This window comes from Eptesicus fuscus, chromosome 3 (genome assembly GCF_027574615.1).
Source record: "Eptesicus fuscus isolate TK198812 chromosome 3, DD_ASM_mEF_20220401, whole genome shotgun sequence".
In the NCBI taxonomy this organism is placed as follows: Eukaryota; Metazoa; Chordata; class Mammalia; order Chiroptera; family Vespertilionidae; genus Eptesicus; species Eptesicus fuscus.
This window is the reverse complement of record NC_072475.1, coordinates 40,882,544-40,902,251: the sequence shown is the minus strand read 5'-3', so window position 1 is coordinate 40,902,251 and position 19,708 is coordinate 40,882,544. Positions and strand designations below refer to the sequence as shown.

The 19,708-nt window shown below is 39.2% G+C and overlaps 1 long non-coding RNA gene across 1 annotated transcript; it reads right to left on the bottom strand.

Annotated features, from left to right (window-relative positions):
• Positions 1 to 7,231: 7,231 nt before the first annotated feature.
• On the bottom strand, positions 7,232 to 18,759 carry LOC129147828 (uncharacterized). The gene is made up of 3 exons (XR_008555047.1): positions 18,742 to 18,759; positions 18,548 to 18,574; positions 7,232 to 7,286 (listed from the first exon to the last, which is right to left on the bottom strand). It is a non-coding gene; the product is annotated as an uncharacterized LOC129147828 (long non-coding RNA).
• Between the last annotated feature and the right edge of the window lie 949 nt (positions 18,760 to 19,708).

Sequence of the window (19,708 nt, the reverse complement as noted above, 5' to 3'; positions counted from 1 at the left end):
TGCTTAAGGATACAAAGTTTCAATTGTAGAAGGTAAATAAATTCCAGATACCAGGGCCTCCATTTGGGTCGCCAGGGGGTGTGGCTGGCCTGCAAACCACCACAGGCCCCTTGCTCAGGCCGCCCCACACCCAAGGGAACCCCCATCCTGATCTGGGACACCCTTCAGGGAAAACCAGCTGGCCCCCACCCATGCACCAGGTCTCTATCCTATCTAATAAAAGAGTAATATGCAGATTGACCATCACTCCAACACACAATATGGCTGCCCCCATGTGGTCAAAGATCCTGCCCCTATGTGGACACAAGATGGCCACCACAAGATGGCCAGCAGGGGAGGGCAGTTGGGAGGCACCCGGCCTGCAAGGGAGGACAGTTGAGAGGGACCAGGCCTGCAAGGGAGGGCAGTTGGAGGTGATCAACCCTGCAGGGGAGGGCAGTTAGGGGTGACCAGGCCAGCAGAGGAGGGAAGTTGGGGGCAAACAGGCTGGCAGGGGAGCAGTTAGGCATCAATCAGGCTGGCAGCAGAGTGGTTAGGGGGTGATTAGGCTGGCAGGTAGAAGCGGTTAGGGGCAATCAGGAAGGCAGGCAGGCGAGCAGTTGGGAGCCAGCAGTCCTGGATTGTGAGAGGGATGTCCGAATGCCCGTTTAAACGGGCATTCGGACATCCCTTGAGGGGTCCCAGATTGGAGAGGGTACAGGCTGGGCTGAGGGACACCCCCCCTCTGTGCATGAATTTCGTGCACCGGGCTTCTAGTTTTACTCAATAATGTGTAAGAGTAGTGATGTTGGCAATTCAGATATGCTAGAGAGAAGCCTTAAAATGCTTCCTTTAAGTGAAAAGGTACTTATATCTAAGAAAAAACATAGAGTATATAGAGTTCAGTATATCTGAAGTTTCAGGCATCCACTGGGGTTCTTGGGACATATCCCCCAGGGTAAAGGGGGACTACTGTATTGTCTGCACCTTTACATAATGTCTTCCTTAAAAAATAATCTTTGAAGATTAGCTCTAATAAGAATAAAAGAGAGATGAAGATGAAGAAGAAAAAGAAGATGACATTGTACATGTATTACATTCTATGGTTTACTCCCAGCAACCATGGGAGATATGCAACAATGATATGCTCTCTTCATTTCACAGGTTAGGGATCTGAGTCACAGAACAGTAAATATCTTCCTAAATGTATATACCTCATATGTGATATAACTGAGACTTAATCCCAATTTTTCTTTCTCTAAATCCAGTATGTTTTATATTTGCAAGAAACATAAAATGGAAAGGAAAAAAAAATAAGATTTTATTGGGCAAAGGGAATGGGAAGAAAAAATCTGGGAAAGCTGATGTAATTCACTATCATAAGAAGCCAAACAACATCATTCTGATGCCCTTGTAAAACCAATGATCTTGGACCTGTCAATGTTTAATTGGAAATGATTTGGAGAAACACAATTCTCATTCTGCAGTAGCAACTTTATACAAACAAACAGAATATCATTAAGCCAAATGGATCAACAATAAACCAATTATACTATATAAGTGAGACCCTCTGGATCTCTGTTAAGAATTTTATTTTTCATGCCAAGTTTGAGTCTGAATTACTTTTGGAACTGGGAGGAAGAGCAGCAAATGGTGTGGAGACTGCTTATTTTTCCAGGCTCTTGATGACTGATTTGAACTCTTACCTTGCCTTGTAGCTCAAGCACTTGTCATAGCGTTGACACATACTAGATGGTGAGTAAATGAAATGGGGTAAATCAAGTGAGATAAAGGATAGGTACACCATTGGAGCTCTATGGGCAAAGGGAAATTTTCTAAAATATCCTGAAAGGCTTCACAGAAGAGGTAACTAGGTTAAACAGAGGAGCTTGACCATTGTGTCACTCTTGGTGAGCCTCTGTGGACAGAGGGAGGCCCTGCCCACCCACCACAGCACCACCGCTGGGTACCCTGGGCCCCAAAGAGGGAGGCCCAGGCTGCTGGCAGGGGCTCTGTGAGGGATTGCCCCCGCAGAGGGAGGCTCTGCCCACCTGCCACAGCCCGCAGGTGGGTGGCCTGGGCCTCCCTCTTTGGGGCGATCGCGGAGCCCCCCCCTACCCCATTGATTGCCCCACTGCTGGTGGCCCGGGCCTCCCTCTGCTGGGCAACCAATCGCACTGCACCGCACCCGCCTTGGCTAGCCTGGCTCCAATGGGTGTCATAGCATGGTCATCTGGATGGTAGTTCTGCTGTTTGGCTGTTTGGTCGATTTGCATGTTACACTTTTATTATTATAGATAGGATTAATATCTAGTAAAATGAGATGTGAAACACTTTATTTTGTTCTATCTAGTCAAACAAGTGGTAAGAAGTTCAGTTTGTAGATTAATTTACCAATAAATTAATTCTCTGGCCTCCATCGATCAGTTAATGTGAGAGGGAAAAGGGTACCATAGACTGATCCCCAAAGAAAAAAAGTCAGAAAAAAATTTCTTTCATAAGGATTGTTCACCTCACTTAACTCCTGGTTCAGAAAGCCATTGGCATGAAAACTTTAATTAAAATAAGCAAAAAACAAACTGTCTCCTCAAAAATTTCTATCATCTAGGGTTTGAGGGTTCCTCACTGGTCCCAAATGCCATGATCCCTTTTTCCTTATCTCCCCCTGAAGAGTTTTATCCCCCCTTTAGGAAACGATGTCTCCTCTCCCTCGTTGAAGGTCTCTATCTCACACTTTTGCTTTGAATGCTGTGTCTTAACTGTATCTACACTCAGAACCAGTTGGCTGATTTACCAGGCAGAAGAGTCCCATTAGCTTGCCTGCCAGCTCATACACTGCAGGGAGGTGTCCATGGGGGCCTGGTGGCTCCTAATGAGAGGTGGCGTTGTTTAAGCATCGTTTGGAGTAGAACTAGGTTCCCGGGAATGCATATCAGAACTAGATAGTTTTTCCTTAGATCTTGATCTTCTTTTTAAAGCTCTCTAACAAGGGAAAATGTCCTTGCTAACAAATGTGTATATTATGCCTTTCCTATATACAGTGCTCCACTTGCAATGAGGAGACTTTGGCCAAGTTCATCATGCACTACAAGCATTCCAGTCCTTGTCCTCTGTGCCAAAGACCTTTCAGTGCTTCCCACCCGATCCCCAAGCAGGAGAAATAGTCTCCAAGGAAATTTTGCCATTGGCCCCACTGTTTTAATTTGGCTTGTTTAATAAATATTGAATTTACACATAATAGGAGGATGAGGTTCAGCTCAGATAAACAACCAAAATTCAAGGCAGAAAGTGACAAAAACACAAAGGTTTTGGGGTAACATGCATGCCTGTCATCCAGTTAAAATGATAGGTTTTAATGTTTGTATTACTTTGTGGTGGTTGTTGGGGCTGTTTGTTTTGCGGCAACAATCTTGCAGTTATGAAAGTGCTTTGTAGATCCAACTGCTAATGGTTTGGGAAACCAGTGCCTCCATCCAGCCTTTGAATTGCATTGGATGTTTTTGTTTCCTAAATGTTTCATCAGAATTCAGAAACAATTCAGAGAAATTAGGCTAATATAACTTTCTCTGACATGTCTGGTATTTATTTCTTTAGTTATGATGTTGCTAGTCCTTTATCTCTCTGAATAACACGGAAAGCAAGTCTTAATCTCAGCCAAGGAATGTGAAACTAAAAGACTGAAAACTCATTCACCAACTAATAATGTTGCTTCCCACAATCACTAATAGTTGAGCACTTAATCTCTACTAAGTAACTCCTTTTTACATGTTATTTTATTTAATCTCTGTAAGAATCCTAATAGGCAATACTATTATTTTGCATTTAACGGATAATCTAAAAATATTAAGTAATTTACCCAAGGCCACACAGATCATAAGTGACAGGTCTAGGATTCAAACCCATACAGTCTGCACACAGATAGTATTAGACCTGTGCCTTCTACTAGATTTTAAGTATTTTTAGTCTAAGAATTATTTTTTAATCAAATGTGAAATTTCCACAGGAATTCAAATATAGTACGTGCTCAGTAAATTCCTATTAAATTGAATTCAGTCCTTAATACTCTTGATAATCTACATGTTCTCAATATACTGATGAATTAGCTCCAAGTTCTCTTTTGGTCCCTAACCAACTCTTTGTTGGGGACTCTGAATGTCCTGCAGCTGGTGCCTCCAATTCAAATTGTCCCATATCCAGTTTAGCATCATCGCCTTTCCCTTTCCCCAGATTAGTCTTCTTCTGTGTTCTCCATCTCTGTTATGGCATCCCTATCGACCATGTACCCAGCTGAAAACTTAGAAGTCATTTTTCACATCTCCATTTTTAATATTCTTTCTTCATCACCCAGGAAATATAAAGCCTTTTAGAAAACCTATTACACATTTTGTCACTTTTTAATATTCATTCTTTTCTTTAAAATACATGTATTGAGCACCTGCTCTGTTCCAGGCTGGGCTTTTCTAGGGACACAAGGTACAAAGATAAATAAAATGAGACCATCCTCTGAGAAGACTTTATAATATAGTGATAATTTATAATATAATAGGTTGGATATAAAGATGAATTATTGTTATTTATTTCTGTTACCCCAGAGAGAATATAGCTCCATGAAGACAGAGATTCTGACACACAGTAGGTGACATATATGAAGGTTTAAATAATGCATTAATTAAACTATTACCTATATCATATATTGTGGACTCTTTCTCTATGATATGGTACTGATGCTTGCTCCACCTAATTCTTATTCATCTCTGATTTATTTTATGGTGAGTTATTGGATATTATCTCTCAATCTAAATTATAAGCTCTCTGAGTCAAGGCGTTGGATCTGTAAACTCACACAGCTCAGCACAATGTTTCAGGGTCAATAGACACTCAATATTGATTGAACTGAGTGGGCACATTTGGTGGAAAGTATGGGAGTCCTGGGACACTCTAAACATTTTTGCTGTAACTTCTGGTTTGTGATATGTTTTAGTAATGGGTCATTAACATCTCAGGGTTTCCACCTGGATTATTTTATTATAGGATTGAGGTTAGGAAATGGCAAATTTAGGACAGGATCACTCACTGAGTTGAAAAATAAAAAGGGAACATACTTTTGAGTCAGGATTGGAGCCCCATTTAGTTAAATGGAAGGTAAACAGTAAGTGGGACATAAGGAAAAGCTTGGTGGTTTCTGCCAAGCTTGTCCCTTCTCTTTGCAACTCAGATTTGCTGCAACCTCACACTTGTATGAGACAGTGACGAGGGGACCAATCAAGTTTTTATTTATTTATTTATTTATTTATTTATTTATTTATTTATTTATTTATTTCCTTCCTTACTTATTACCAGAGTCAGCAAGATCTTTTCCCCTCTCTAACAGTTAAAACAAATAGCAAATTGAAGAAAGAATTGCAAACCCTTGTTCCCATAAAAGACTCTGTGAACTGGTTCTGATAACACCAAGAGTTACCTGACATATATTCCTCCTACAGTGTTTTAACAAGCTGGACTATTTTTAGGGAAATTCTTTGCCTTGAACTAAATTTATGGCCTTAAAGTCTTCTCGCCTATTTTTTCGTGTGTGCGTGCTCCAATGGTCCAATTTATAACTGACACCTTTACTACCTACCAGCATATCGGTTTCATCTCCCAGAGGAAGAGAAAACCAGACCCTGTGGCTAGTGAACTGGATTGAAAATCTAGTCTAATGCTGACAGATAAATGCACTAATTTTCTTCTGCATGCAGGGTGAGCCTGCTTCTAACAACTCCCTCAAAAGGCTCTGTAACCCGTCCAAAAGATGATGTCAAGTGCTACAAGGACCCAGGTCAGCCCTGCATCAGAGGTAACAGTTACCCCAGTGATAAAGTTACCACGCAGGTTTTGAATGAGATTGTGTTTTTAAATGAAAGACTGGCTGGAAACGTAGACTTGGACCAAGCATTAATCGGGGAAAATTTGAGACAAACAGAGGTTAGCATTTGGTTTCTTTGCGGTGTTCAGCAAAGGTCAGGGAAGGTTCTAAAACAGAAGGAACCCAAAGTGTCAATGAGGAGTCATGGTGTTCCACTAATGCGCGAGCTTGTAGCCTAGACAAAGTAAGCTCTAGGTTTAGCCAAGAGCTGTTTTGTGACGTGGAAACCCCGGCCATTTAACTGAAACTGGTCACTTAATTTGGATAAATCCATGAGCAGTTGAAGATCCACCAAGTGTCTTGTTTCATTTTATTCTAAGGAAGAAGTAACACCCCTCCACCCTCATGCCAACTGCTTAGGTCAGATGGGAGGGAAGACCAAACAGCAGGTATGGAACCCATCAGATAACCTTAGAGATTAACTTTATGGTTTTCCTCCTTTACCCCCAGAGTCATGGCTGCAGAGGCAGCTCCTGAATCCACCGGAGCCCAAATGGCAACCATGGTCCCATTATCCATCTGTTGTGTCTCCTCACAAAGGTTTAAGTACAAGATTGATTGTGCATATCTGACAATGTGAAGGACCTCTGAGTAAAGAAACTAGAAACAGTTTCTCACTCTGGACAAAAGAAAGAAGACATACATCCAGAAGATAAATGTGAAAATCCAGGCAGTAAGAACATAGAAGATACTTGTGTTGTTAAAAAGAAGAAATATTGAGAGATATCTGGAATTTGATATATATTGGTGTTGAGTACCTATATGAGTGGATTTTGACAATTAAAAAAAAAGCAGCTCTCTTTAAAGCAAACAGAATGAGTAAGAAACCACATCCCGCTAAAAACAAGCTTTATAGAAAGAAGAGTAAAAGAATTGTAAAGTACAAAGCTAAAATTAAACTAACTGCAACTCAAAGGAGGAACCAGATTGTTTGCTCAAATGAAGAGTCTATTACTGTTGGCATAAACAGATCCAAAATATTTTAGAAAGACAACAAAAACTGGGAACTGTGTTGTGTAGATGGTAATCAACACGGAGACTGAAAACACAGAAGCACGGAGCACCCGTGCTGTTGGGTTCCTCTCTGTGCAAGGTGGAGATTATACTGACTTCCTGCTGCAGAACCATGAAGACCTGTTTCCCGATGTCCCACTAGCTGCTGCTCCAACACAGGCTGCCCACCGGGCTCAGCCTGGCCCAGGAGAGCCAGTGGGTTCACAGTAGTCAAGTCTAACTCTGCGTCCTTCCTTGGTGTCATGCCACTTGCTTCTTTCTCTGTGACCCTCTGGATTGGGAAGCAAGCTGTCTTGTTGATTATTCCTGACTCCATGGGATTTTAGGAGGGTCCTCTTTCTCTCTTTTCCCTTTTCATCCTGGAAGGTGATGCTGCTTGAAATCTCTCCTGTAGGAAGACAGAAAAATCAGAAAAGTATACCCTTACAATATAGTATTTTACCTCCAGAGCCCTTTCCAACACTTTTGCTCCTCCCATGCTACCCTATGAAAAGGGAGGGCAGGTGTTCTTAAGCCCCTTTTGCAGATGATGACCCTGAGGCTCAGAGAGGTTAAGTGTTTTACCCAAGCTGGCACAGCTAGTACGTGAAGTCCGGCACAAGAATATAGACTTCCAGTCTTGTACGTTTTTTCCAGGACACGTTGGATTTCATCATAAATGTGTGCTGCATTCTGTAAAGAGCTTTGGAATAATACAGATGACAAAAGGTTTTTCACTTCTTATTTACTTGTGTGTACTGCTATGAATACTTTACTTTCACATTTCAAAATGATTTGTTTACTATCCATCTTCTTGAGAGGCATATGATTAAGTTTTTATTCTAGTTATATGCTACTTATGTGTCCTTGGGATGGGTGGATGGATAGAGAGATATATAGATGCCAAAAAAAGATATATAGATATAGACTTTGGGGTATTTCCAGTAATATATTCATCTCCTAAGAAGTAGTATTACTTCATAGTATTTTGTGTTTTCCTCTAAGTCTCATTCAAAACTATGTAAATTTTTAATGTCCCAAATCTTTTGAAACAAGAGTTTAGGAGGAAATCTTAACCACGTTATACCCAATATCTTCCAATGATTTTAAAGTTTCACTAGAGGGCACTCCCACTTCATGGCCAGGAGGCAGCAAGGACAAAGGGCCATAGTGGTCTGGATGCTTAACTAGTACCTATTTTGTTTTCTTCCTCACTCTCTCTCCTTTTTCTCACCCATTGTATAAAAAACAAAGTGAAATTAGACAAGTCTTCCTTTAAACATATGAATAGAAATAAACTACATTGAAGAACTAGCAAACATCTACACCTGTGAATTATGGTTCACCTTGTCACATAGAGAACATTATTAGAAATTGTCTGCATTGAATTTTTGGTTGTCAACATAAATAAGAGCACAAAATAGCATGAAATGGTAGCTTAGTACATCAAAAAATGTGACTTTATTGGGCAACAGGGAAAGAAAAGCCAGTGATTGCCCAGCACTTATTTTCAACTTGTGAGATCTTTAGAATCACCTTTTCAGATAAATATATGGGTAAACCCAAATCACAAAGGTCTGTGGGTCAGGAAAGAGAAGACTTAAAGAAGAATCCAAGTGGATAACCAGCCCTAGCTGGTTTGGCTCAGTGGAAAGAACGTTGGCTTGAGGACTGAAGGGTCCCAGGTTTGATTCTAGACAAGGGCATGCACCTCAGTTACAGACTCAATCCCTGGCCTTGGTCGGGGCGAGTGCGAAGGCAACCAATTGATGTGTCTCTATCACATCGATGTTTCTCTTTCTCTGCCTCTCCCTTCCACTCTCTCTAAAAATCAATGGAAAATCAGGTGAGGATTAAAAAAGAAAACAAAAAACCAAATGGATAATCAAATGACATTGCTTAAGAGTAAATTAGACATTAAGCCCTGCTTTCTAGTTTATACACTTTTATTTATCAAAGAATATGAAGATAGTTTTAAACATATATTTTAGCAAAACAGTAAATAGAGCATTTCTTGTGGGAAGAAAATTAGGTATTTCAAAATCAGAAGGAAAGTAGCCCATTTGCCAAGTGCAGAACCTCACAGAGCCTTCAGGCTTGAAGTTTTAAACTGATCTCAACCCTTTGGGGGTTTGAATTTCTTTACTACTGGCAAAACCCAACTTCCTGCTTCAAAGAGAAATGGCATTAAGAAGGACTGTTACAGAGAGATTCAAAGACTTTGTGGACACCAAATCACTCTTACAAAATACCATTTTGATGAGTTTAATAGTGATTAATCAGAAGCATATGGATTAAGCTTTCTTTAAAATTATACTGGTTTGTAAAATAAGAGAAAGGAGCAGAGTAAAATATGTTTCAGGCTTTGCAGAGCCCCAAAACATTTGAAAAACAAGTTAAGATGCTGATGGACCCAGGGATGTCACCAGATTTTCCTTTTGTCAACTCTAACCATCCTTATTTGATTTAACTTTATATCAAAGGCAAATTAACATTATGACTTTCCACCATTATTAGCCACAGAGGGAAACACATATTTGCTATATTTGCTTCTCAACCATGGACTCAATAAACTTCAATGAATGTAGGCTTCTATGTTTATTTTGAAATTACACAAACTTAATTATTCATATGACCTACAAGGTTTCATATTGTTTGAATAGAAGGCAGTACTTCCAAAGTCGAAGCTGAAGAGTCCTTGGGAAATTTGTCTCAAATAATTAATTACTGGAATTAAATTCTTCTCTGACAGCTCCTGAAGTAAAATATACCTGATATAAAAGACCTACAGTGACTATCACAGGGAGAGATTCTTACTGCAATGGGGCAAAACATAACTTCACTACCAATTACCAAACCATGAGTGAATGAGCCTTAAACAAATTGTGTTTTCAAGGAACCTAAGGTGAACAGCAAAGGAAGCACAGGTAATTAGGAATCGGTGATAGAAATCACTAGAAATTGATAGGACCTACTGAATTTTTCCCCCTGGTGCAAATAATCATTTAGAATTGTAGCACAATAATAATAAAATGAAATGAACATCTATTAGGATGCAACTAATAGACTTTATAAGCCATGAAATATCAAGTTCCACTCTCTTGAAAATAAATCAAGGGATAATATAAGAAGTTGTCTTTATTTTTCAGAAAATAAATATAACATATATGTACATTTATTACCCCATTGAGTACTTAGTAACCATTTGTAGCAGGATTAAGCAAATTTAGGAAGTCCTGTCTTTAGAACTATTTCTAGTAAATGTTATCCTTTCAGACAACCAAATAAAAATGTTTCCCTCAGGGAGTGTGGTGATGAACAGTTGGTCTGTAATCAAAAGGTTCTTGCTAGAAAGCATGTTCAGCTTTCCTTTTAAACATGTACCTGGAAAATAATGCCAACTTTGGTCAAGCATTGGATTTAGCCCATTATCATGTGCAAATGTACCTGCCTATTAACTTACAGATTGGGCAGGTATTTTACTAAGGTGCAGTATTTCTGTTCCAGGTCATAGCTTGAGTTATTCTCCCTTTAAAGGTCCCCAAAAGCTTCATCTGTCACTCTTATTGTCAAATGTTCTATTTTTCTTGTCCCTGCCAGCAGTGATTTCAATTTGGGCTTGACTTCAAGAAGGCCACATTGTATCTGTGATGTCAATGGAAAGGGGATAAAAGTCATTAAAGATATTTGTTATTTTGAAAGGTTAAAAGAGTTTTTCTTGGTGGGTAACACTTTCTCTGGAAAGAACCTCAACTAATTGTCTGGCCAGGGGATGGGCACCTAAGTGAGAAAAAATATACTTAATAAAGCATTGGCGTCTATTATTTTCCTCTTTTATTGTCCAGTGCCTCTGGGCCTGGTGGGCTTTCTGGAGGCATCTGAGCTCAATATTCCTTCAAACAGCAGAGCAATGATTACACTGCTGGGCTGATTCTCTTTCTGTCTGCCCTAGGTAAGGGATTCTTGCTTCAAACACCATTTATTGTAGAAATCATTGCTAGGGTTCTAGAAATTGTATGTGTGTGTCCTTAAAAAAGCCCCCAAAAGGCAGAATTGGAGGTTCACTTAAAATACTTCTTTGTTGTTTTTAATACTCACCTCACTTAATACCCATTGCTCCATAACAATAGAGTAAGAAATTAAGAATGGAATACTTTCTAAAAGCCAGTGGTACCCAAATTATTTGAGTTATTCTCTAAGAAAGCTATCAGTTATAAAAAGTGATGAACTCAAGAATAGACCAAACTCACACCAACACACATCCATCTGTATGATTCTTTGAAAAGAAAAAAAAGAGAACTGATTTGCATCATTTACTTTTGTCAGGTTACAGAGAAAAACACACACCACAAAACCAAAAGACAACAGTTTTAATTGTACTAGGTTTTGACTGATTTTAAACACTTGTGGATTAAAAACAATCAAAGATAAGATATTTCCTCTTGATATCGTTCACATGTGGATGGCAATGATTCTCTGACAGTCACCACTTTCTAAATTGTGGTTACCCGAACACATCTGAATAACACAAAAGAGAAAGGAACAGTTTGATGTATCGAGGAGAGTTGTTTTGACAAGTGTCAACGCCTGGGTCTTGCTAGCTGAGGCCCGTTGTTAACTTCCCAAGACTGCGTGCGAACTAGAGCTGATGCCACACTGTCAGGGGAAATTGGACATACCCAACACAATTTCATTTCCATTTCTCTACAACATTACAAGCTTCCTTGGCAGCAAAATCACATATTCTTATCACAAAAATAAATGAGAGAAAAGAAGACATACATTCCTGTCAAGTTATGTCAAGACATATTTGGTATGTATTTCACTTCACTGTCATTGACAGCTAAGATGTCACGTATTCTTAATACAAAGTAAAGAAGTATTTTCCTTTTTTCCCCCTGGTAGTCATCAATTTCATTTTATTCACTTACAAGCATCAGTGACAGGAAGGTGTCTTTTTAAAACAAAGCTTTAAAAAGGACCAAAAAAATAGTTTGTGTGTTTTGCTGGATTTCTGAATGGACATATTGTACATGAATTTAATTTGACAATATCATAACAACCACAAATAGTCATCTATCGCTACTTTATTACCCACTTTTACAACACACATTCTTTGTTCTGATTTACTTCCTTCCAGGCATGGGATGGTATCTGGCTTAAAATAAGTCATGGAGATGCTCATGTTTTTGTTAATGTTGCCAATGAAATAAAAAAAAAGAAAGGAAGTTTGGAAGGAAAAAAGGAAGGAAGAAAGGAAGGAAGGAAGGAAGGAAGAAAGGAAGGAAGGAAGGAAGGAAGAAAGGAAGGAAGGAAGGAAGGAAGGAAGGAAGGAAGGAAGGGAAGGAGAAAGGAAGGAAAGAAAGAAGAAAAAAGTGAAATAGATTCTTAACACTCTATAAAACAAAAATCTTAAAAGACCTAAATGTAATATACTAGTAGAGTTAACATTGAATTATCATATTAAATGATTAGTTGTTTCATTATGTTCTACTTAATTATGATATTTAGATAAACATGCATTAGGGTTGAATTCGTGAGAGAGTGCCTTATTTAGCTACCCTGCTGGAAATGGGTGGAGCTCTTGCTTCTGGGAGTTGACACCCAAACCACACTCATTGGACCTACCGCACTCAGGGCCGTGGGTTCACCCAGCCAGCCTTGCTCTGTCCTCAAGAAGAGCCTTCCCTGACATTGCTTTGGTTATTGCTCTTTGAATGCCATGTGACTCATATCAGTGATACTTATAAATCCATAGAATTTAAAGACTGAGACTCGAGAGAGGCAGGAGAGGAGGAACCAAGATGGCGGCATAGTTAAACAACTAATCTGCTGCCTCACACAACAATTTCAAAAATACAACTAAAAGACAAAACATCTACCACCCAGAACCACGGGAAAGCTGGCTGAGTGGAAGATTTACAACTAAGAAGCAAAAGGAACACAAACGCTGAAAAGCTGAGGTACGGAGGCACGTGAATCGGGCTGGCGGCGGGCGGCTGGGTGCGCGGTTTTTCTTCAACCCGCAGGGAGACAAGCTCCCGATCACTCTGAAATCCAGTTTCTGGGGACACTCAGGGGACCCAGATACCTATGGGGAGAAGCTGGACTCTCAGCCATCGGGTCAGAAAGTGAGAGTGACTTTTTTGCAGAGGTGCGCCCAGCAATCATTGTTTACTGCGCTGGAGCGCGGGGCGCAGGGACTTGGAAACGGGAAAGGCAGAGACGGCTGACACCAGCCATCGCCGTTGGCCACGTCCCAGCCTAGTGACACCCTGAGGCCCCGCCCCGCCCTGAGGCCCCGCCCCGCACATTCTACAAACCCGCCCAGGCTCCACACAGCGGCTTTTGCATATAAATGGCCTGTTCTGTGGCAGCTCAACCAAATTAACTGCAGCTCCAGTCAGACTGCTCCAAATCTGCCCAAGCAAAGGAGGAGAAAACTAGTTCTTGCTGTAGCTCCTGCTGGGGGACACACAGTACACAAGGGTATACCAAGAGTGTCCACCTCAAGTAACTGGGAGGCTGACCCGTTGAACCAATAGGACACCTAGTACACAAAGCTACCCTACCAATTCAGGGAAGCAGTGAAAATGAGAAAGCAAGGAAACAGATCACAAACCAAAGAAATGGAGGAGAACAAGCGACTGAACATAGAGTTCAAAACCACGGTTATAAGGTTTTTCAAGAATTTCATGGAAAAGGCTGATAAATTCAATGAGACCCTTGAGGATATGAAAAAGGACCAACTAGAAATTAAACATACACTGACTGAGATAAAAAATATTATACAGAGACCCAAAAGCAGACTAGAGGATTGCAAGAATCAACTCAAAGATTTGGAATACAAAGAGGCCAAGGACACTCCTCCAGAGAAGCATGAAGAGAAGAGAATTCAGAAAGTTGAAGATAGTGTAAGAAACCTCTGGGACAACTTCAAGCGTACCAACATTAGAATTATGGGGGTACCAGAAGAAGAGAGAGAGCAAGATGCTGAAAACCTATTTGAAGAAATAATGAACGAAAACTTCCCCCACCTGATGAAAGAAATAGACTTACAAGTCCAGGAAGCGCACAGAAACCCAAACAAAAGGAATCCAAAGAGGACCACACCAAGACACATCATAATTAAAATGCCAAGAGCAAAAGACAAAGAGAGAATCTTACAAGCAGCAAGAGAAAAACAGTTAGTTACCTACAAGGGAGCTCCCATACGATTATCAGCTAATTTCTCAACAGAAACCATGCAGGCCAGACGGCAGTGGCAAGAAATATTCAAAGTGATGAATAGCAGGAACCTACAACCAAGACTACTCTACCCAGCAAAGTTATCATTCAGAATTGAAGGACAGATAAAGAGCTTCACAGATAAGAAAAAGCTAAAGGAGTTCATCACCACCAAACCAGCATTATATGAAATGCTGAAAGGTATTCTTTAAAAAGAGGAAAAAGAAGAAGAAAGATAAAAATTATGAACAACAAATACATATCTATCAACAAGTGAATCTAAAAGTCAAGTGAATTAAAAATCTGAGGAACAGAATAAACTGGTGAACTTAATAGAATCAGAGGCATAGAATGGGAGTGGATTGATAATTCTCAGGGGGAAAGGGGTGTCTGTGTGGGGAGTATGGGAAGAGACTGGACAAAAATCATACACCTATGGATAAGGACAGTGGGGGGGGGAGATAAGGACAGAGGGGGGTGGGAACTGGGTGGTGGGGAGATATGTGGGGAAAAAGGAGAAACAATTATAATCTGAACAATAAAGATTCATTAAAAAAAAAAATAAAGACTGAGACTCATTTCAGAGGCTGTTTAATCAAGCAACCTCATTTTCCAGCTTAAAAATGAAAACCTAGAGCAGTTGAGATCAAACAAACAACAGTTTGTAATTAAGTTAGACTTAGGAATTATACTTATTCTGATAGTAATGAAGGACCATTACAGAGATTTCTATGTAGGGAAGTAATGTGATAAATGTAATGGGTGTACATCACTGTTTTCTAGACTTGCAAATTTCACCATCCAAAGAAGTTCTGTGAAATTCATAGACCTCCAGATATGCACACACACACACATGTATACACAAATAAAAATGGGGGTGGAGGGAGGAACCAAAGAGTGTTGCAACTTTTTCTTATGTCAACTAGAGAAATGAAAGCAAATTAACATATAGTCACTGAATAAATATTTATTATAATTTTACATGAGAGATTTTTAATACAAAAATGTTATGAAATTCTAAATTTTTTTTCATAACTGAAATTTAAGTCCTTCCCTGGAGACTTTGATTCCCCAGCACTAGGTTGAGGCCAGGTTTGGGGGAACTACTGATTTATTCCACCCTGTCCTCCAAAGCAGGATGCTTTCCCCTCATCTCTGAGAGGCAATGGCATTGACTCTGTTGGATGCCTGTTCCATTTGGGGGCCCTTCTTCCTTGAAAGAGATTTTTAAAAATCTGTGTCTGAAAAGAGCTGGAGATTTGGGGTTCAAAGATGGGCATCACAAGCTCATTTTCCTCACATAGAGAAAGAGGATTATAATAAGAAATTCCCATACCACAGGACTGTCGTGAGGATTAAATTGGAATATAAATGTGAAAATGTCTGAGTGAACTGTAAAACACTCTACAAATATCAGTTATTGTTAATAGTATTCAGGAGCTGGCATTGAATTTACCAATTTTCTCAAGGGTTAAATTAAAAGTAAAACAATGTCTTCCCCAACACACACACACCATACATGAGCACAAAAAGCTCGAAAAGTAGAGCATACTAAATCAGGGCTACTTTTCTTTAAAGGGACCTGAGATGATCCTTTGGATTTTCCTCATTTTAACACTAAAATAACTGATTACCAGATGGACATCCTGGAATCACAGAGTTGTTTCCTGAAATCCTCTCAAGAAGAAACAATTGCCTCCTTCTTCTAGCTGACGTTTGTGTTGTAGAATTAAAGGGCATGTGTTTTCTATGGACACCAAGAGCTCCAAGGAATTCCAGGCAGTGCTTATTGGCACCCACACTAACTGGTACCTATAGTATTAGAAGGAGTGAATTCAACCTGTGTGAGAACTGAAAGGTACTTTAGACTTCACAATTCAGCACCCTTATTTTATAGAGGACAAAGACCCTTTCAATGAGCAGTAACTTAACACAAGACATATCTTCCAGACCAGTCTTCTTTTTGAAACACCACAGCCAGAAAGGACTTATTCTGATGTTCCTATCCCACCTGTGAATGCTCCTCAAAATACACAAACAACACATACACTATAATATATGTCAGACATACAAAAAACAGCGAGGTGGCACATGGTGATTTTGCCTCCCTTCCTCCCCCCTCTCTAGGGACCAGGTACATCCATTCATTTGTTCCTTCCTTTGTTAATTCTTCTATCAGTTCATGCATGAAACAATCAAGTGATCCTCAAATATTTGGTGAACATCCACTATGTGCAAAGCACTGACTGGGCTCAGCACAGCAGAAACAGGAAAACTAAAGGCAGTATGGAAGAGAAGACTTACACATAGAACCATCATCAGAAGGGTAGAGGTCTAGTACAAAATGCAAGAGTTAGAGCAAGGCATACCATTTCAGTAACCCAACACATTATATAGGTAAGCAGGGAGCCAATTTATAGCAGCTTGAAAACAAAAGCTTAGTGAGAAATAAACATCCATTAAAAGCAAACAAAATGCCCTAGCCGGTTTGGCTCAGTAGATAGAGCGTTGGTCTGAGGACTGAAGAGTCCCTGGGTTGGATTCTGGTCAAGGGCACATACCTCGGTTGCAGGCTCTTGGCCCTGGTCGGGGGCATGCTGGAGGCAACCAATCGATGTGTCTCTCTCACATCGGTGTTTCTCTATGTCTCTCCCTTTCCCTTCCACTCTCTCTAAAAATCAATGGGAAAAAATATATCCTTGGGTGAGGATTAAAAAGGTTAAAAAATAAAAATAAATAAAAGCAAACAAATAAGCAAGCAAAACCAGTTAATTAAGGGCTCAATAAAATGCGAATCCCATGACATTAGGCTCTGGTCTATCTGAGGCACCTGTGTAGCATCAATGCCTAGAAAATGTGTTGCATACAGGGGCTGTTCAATGAATATCTGTGACTGAATGTTTAAGTGTAGGATGCCACTCCTAGAATCTAAGCCCTCAGTGCCTATCCTGGAATAGAAACTTAACCCACAATTTAGAGGACCTGAGACCATATTTGTTCCATGTTTGACCCAGAGCTTTGGGCCTTTTTATCATGTCTGGCTTTGAGGAAATGACAGAATTTGAGGACTGATACTTATGTGATTTCATTCCTTCAGGAATGATCATATACCAAATTTTTCAATGTTTCAATACTTTTAAACAACATTAACGTTCAGGATAACATTACATAAAAACCTATTGATAGGGGTGCACAATTTTTCCTTTCACTTCAGACTCCCATGTGGTTTGGCATGGTACTAGTCTTTTCATAATTTTGACATTTTCTTTATCATGGATTTTTTGGCATTAATTTTGATTTTAAAAAATATGGCATTAAAATAGTATTTATTTTGATTATGAGTTTTTTTTGTCTCCCCTTTAAAGTTTTGTGCCTGAAGCTAGTGTCTTGCTTGCCTTAGGCTAATCCTAGCCTAAAGAACAGCCTCTTATATGCTGCTTTCCACAGGGTCAGTCTAAGGTGTCTCGGGAGAACCTGGAGACTGAAGGAACATGGAGAGAACAATAGAGAGGTCCTAAGAAGTTGGGAACACTCACACCTTTAACAGCTATGTTGTATTTCAAACACATTAGGGCAGATCCTAAAGGTAAATTTATCATATCACATTTTTTATCATATATTTGGTTTTACAGAGTGTGGGTTGTATTTTGTTTTGTTTTTCAAAACAAGGCACACATGCCTTCTTGCTCAGTGTGACTATTTATTATTTTCATTTTCCCCTCATTAATATAAGAAAGACTAAGGTGTGCATGAGGTAGGAACTCACCAATGGATGAAATGGAGAAACAATGGTGGGAGGTAGGGGCAATATTGTGAACAGCCTTCCAAATGAGAAACTCTGACTTAAAAAGGCTTGGGATTGGGAGGTGGGAATGGAAAGTGTTTAAAAGTCATGATTCAGAATTAGTTTTAAGTCTTCCCATGATAGAATTAAGTGGTATTTGTTATGAACAGACATAATTAGCTCCTTTTGTAAGGTCTAAAACAACTATAACTGTGCAGGATAATTTTATTGTGTTTTTAAAACTAATTATAAAATTACAATATGCACATAGTTTATAAAATTAGAAAATATTATAATAGAGAAAAAAGAAAAATCAACCATAATTTCACACCCAAAGATAACCATCAACATTTTAGCACATTTCCTTTTAGTCTTAATACTATATATTTGATATCAAACTTCATTTGCACTTTTGTGTCCCTTTTTATTGAATAGTATATCTTGAGCATTTTCTCCATATCTTTAAAATGGAAGGTCAATGGGGGAAAAAAAAAGGAGATATATGTATTACTATGTGTAATACTTTAAACAATAAAATAAAAATTAAAAAAAAAGAAAGAAATAGCCTTGCCTGAAATCCTGGATTTTACTACAGCTGAAGTTTACTAGTACTAACTGATTTGCATACTGTTGGAACTAGAACAACAAAAGCTACTCACGTGCTCTACTCCTTTCACTGTATATCTCTGAAGGAAAAATAAAACTATTATTATGATTAGTATAAATCAGAAAATATTATAGTTGATTCTATTTCATAAACTGCCTAATAAAATATATTTTAAATTAAAAAAACAAAAAATAAAATGTTCACATACATCATCCTATCTAATAAAAAGGTAATATGCAAATTAACCATCACTCCATCACAAAGATGGCAGCGCCCATAGCCACAAGATGGCGGCGCCCAGTCCTCTCAGCCCCGCTGGAGTCCCACAACCCCGGGGGGGGGGGGGGCGGCCGCTGAGGACGAGCAGCATGAGCGGCCTAGCGGAATGCTTGCTTTGTCACCACGGCGATGAGGCAAGCGTTCCGCGCCGGGCCGCGGACGGGCCTCTGGGCCGCGGAGAGCCTCTGGGCAGTGGACATGGAGCAGCCAGGCCCTGCAGAGAGCTACTGGCACATGGATTCGTGTGCAGGGCTACTAGTTTATAATAATGGTTTAATATACTATCATGTAGATTTAACAGGTCCTGTGTTGTTACTAGTCGACATGCAATTTATTTTCATTTATTGCCATTGTAATAATTGTGTAATAAATGTCTTTGTACATAATTCATTGGCTTAATTTTTGTCCATTGGCTTATGCTAGATTCCTAACTGGAAATATTTTTATTTTTATTTTTGAAGAGCATGAATTTTAGCTCTGTTTTAATTTTTTTAGATATCAAGTACCATTTCACACTTCATTATATATGCTTTCTACTGGACTCTCTACTGATTTAATATCTATGAAAATACTAAGATTAGTATAATAATTGGGGAAATGTATTAGTGAAAATGCTTATGGTAAATATTTCAATCAGAAATGTTTCTGGTGAAATCAAATGCTATAGTTTTTTCTTTGGAATAAAGATTCTCTGGTTTATTAAGAGTTATTAAAATTTTCTTGTTTCTCCTAATGCTTTACTTACTTCTTTATATTATGCTCATGAAAAATAAATAGAGGTTAAAAGCAATGCAGCCTCTTTTGCTTTTCACCTCCTCAGACATTCCTGGGTTGGAATTAGGTTCAGTGCTCTTTGTAGGCTGTATTTGAAGAAATGACCAAATTTCTTTTTTTCCCCAATTTTAGCTAGACGGTTTTTGTTTTTTCATAAATG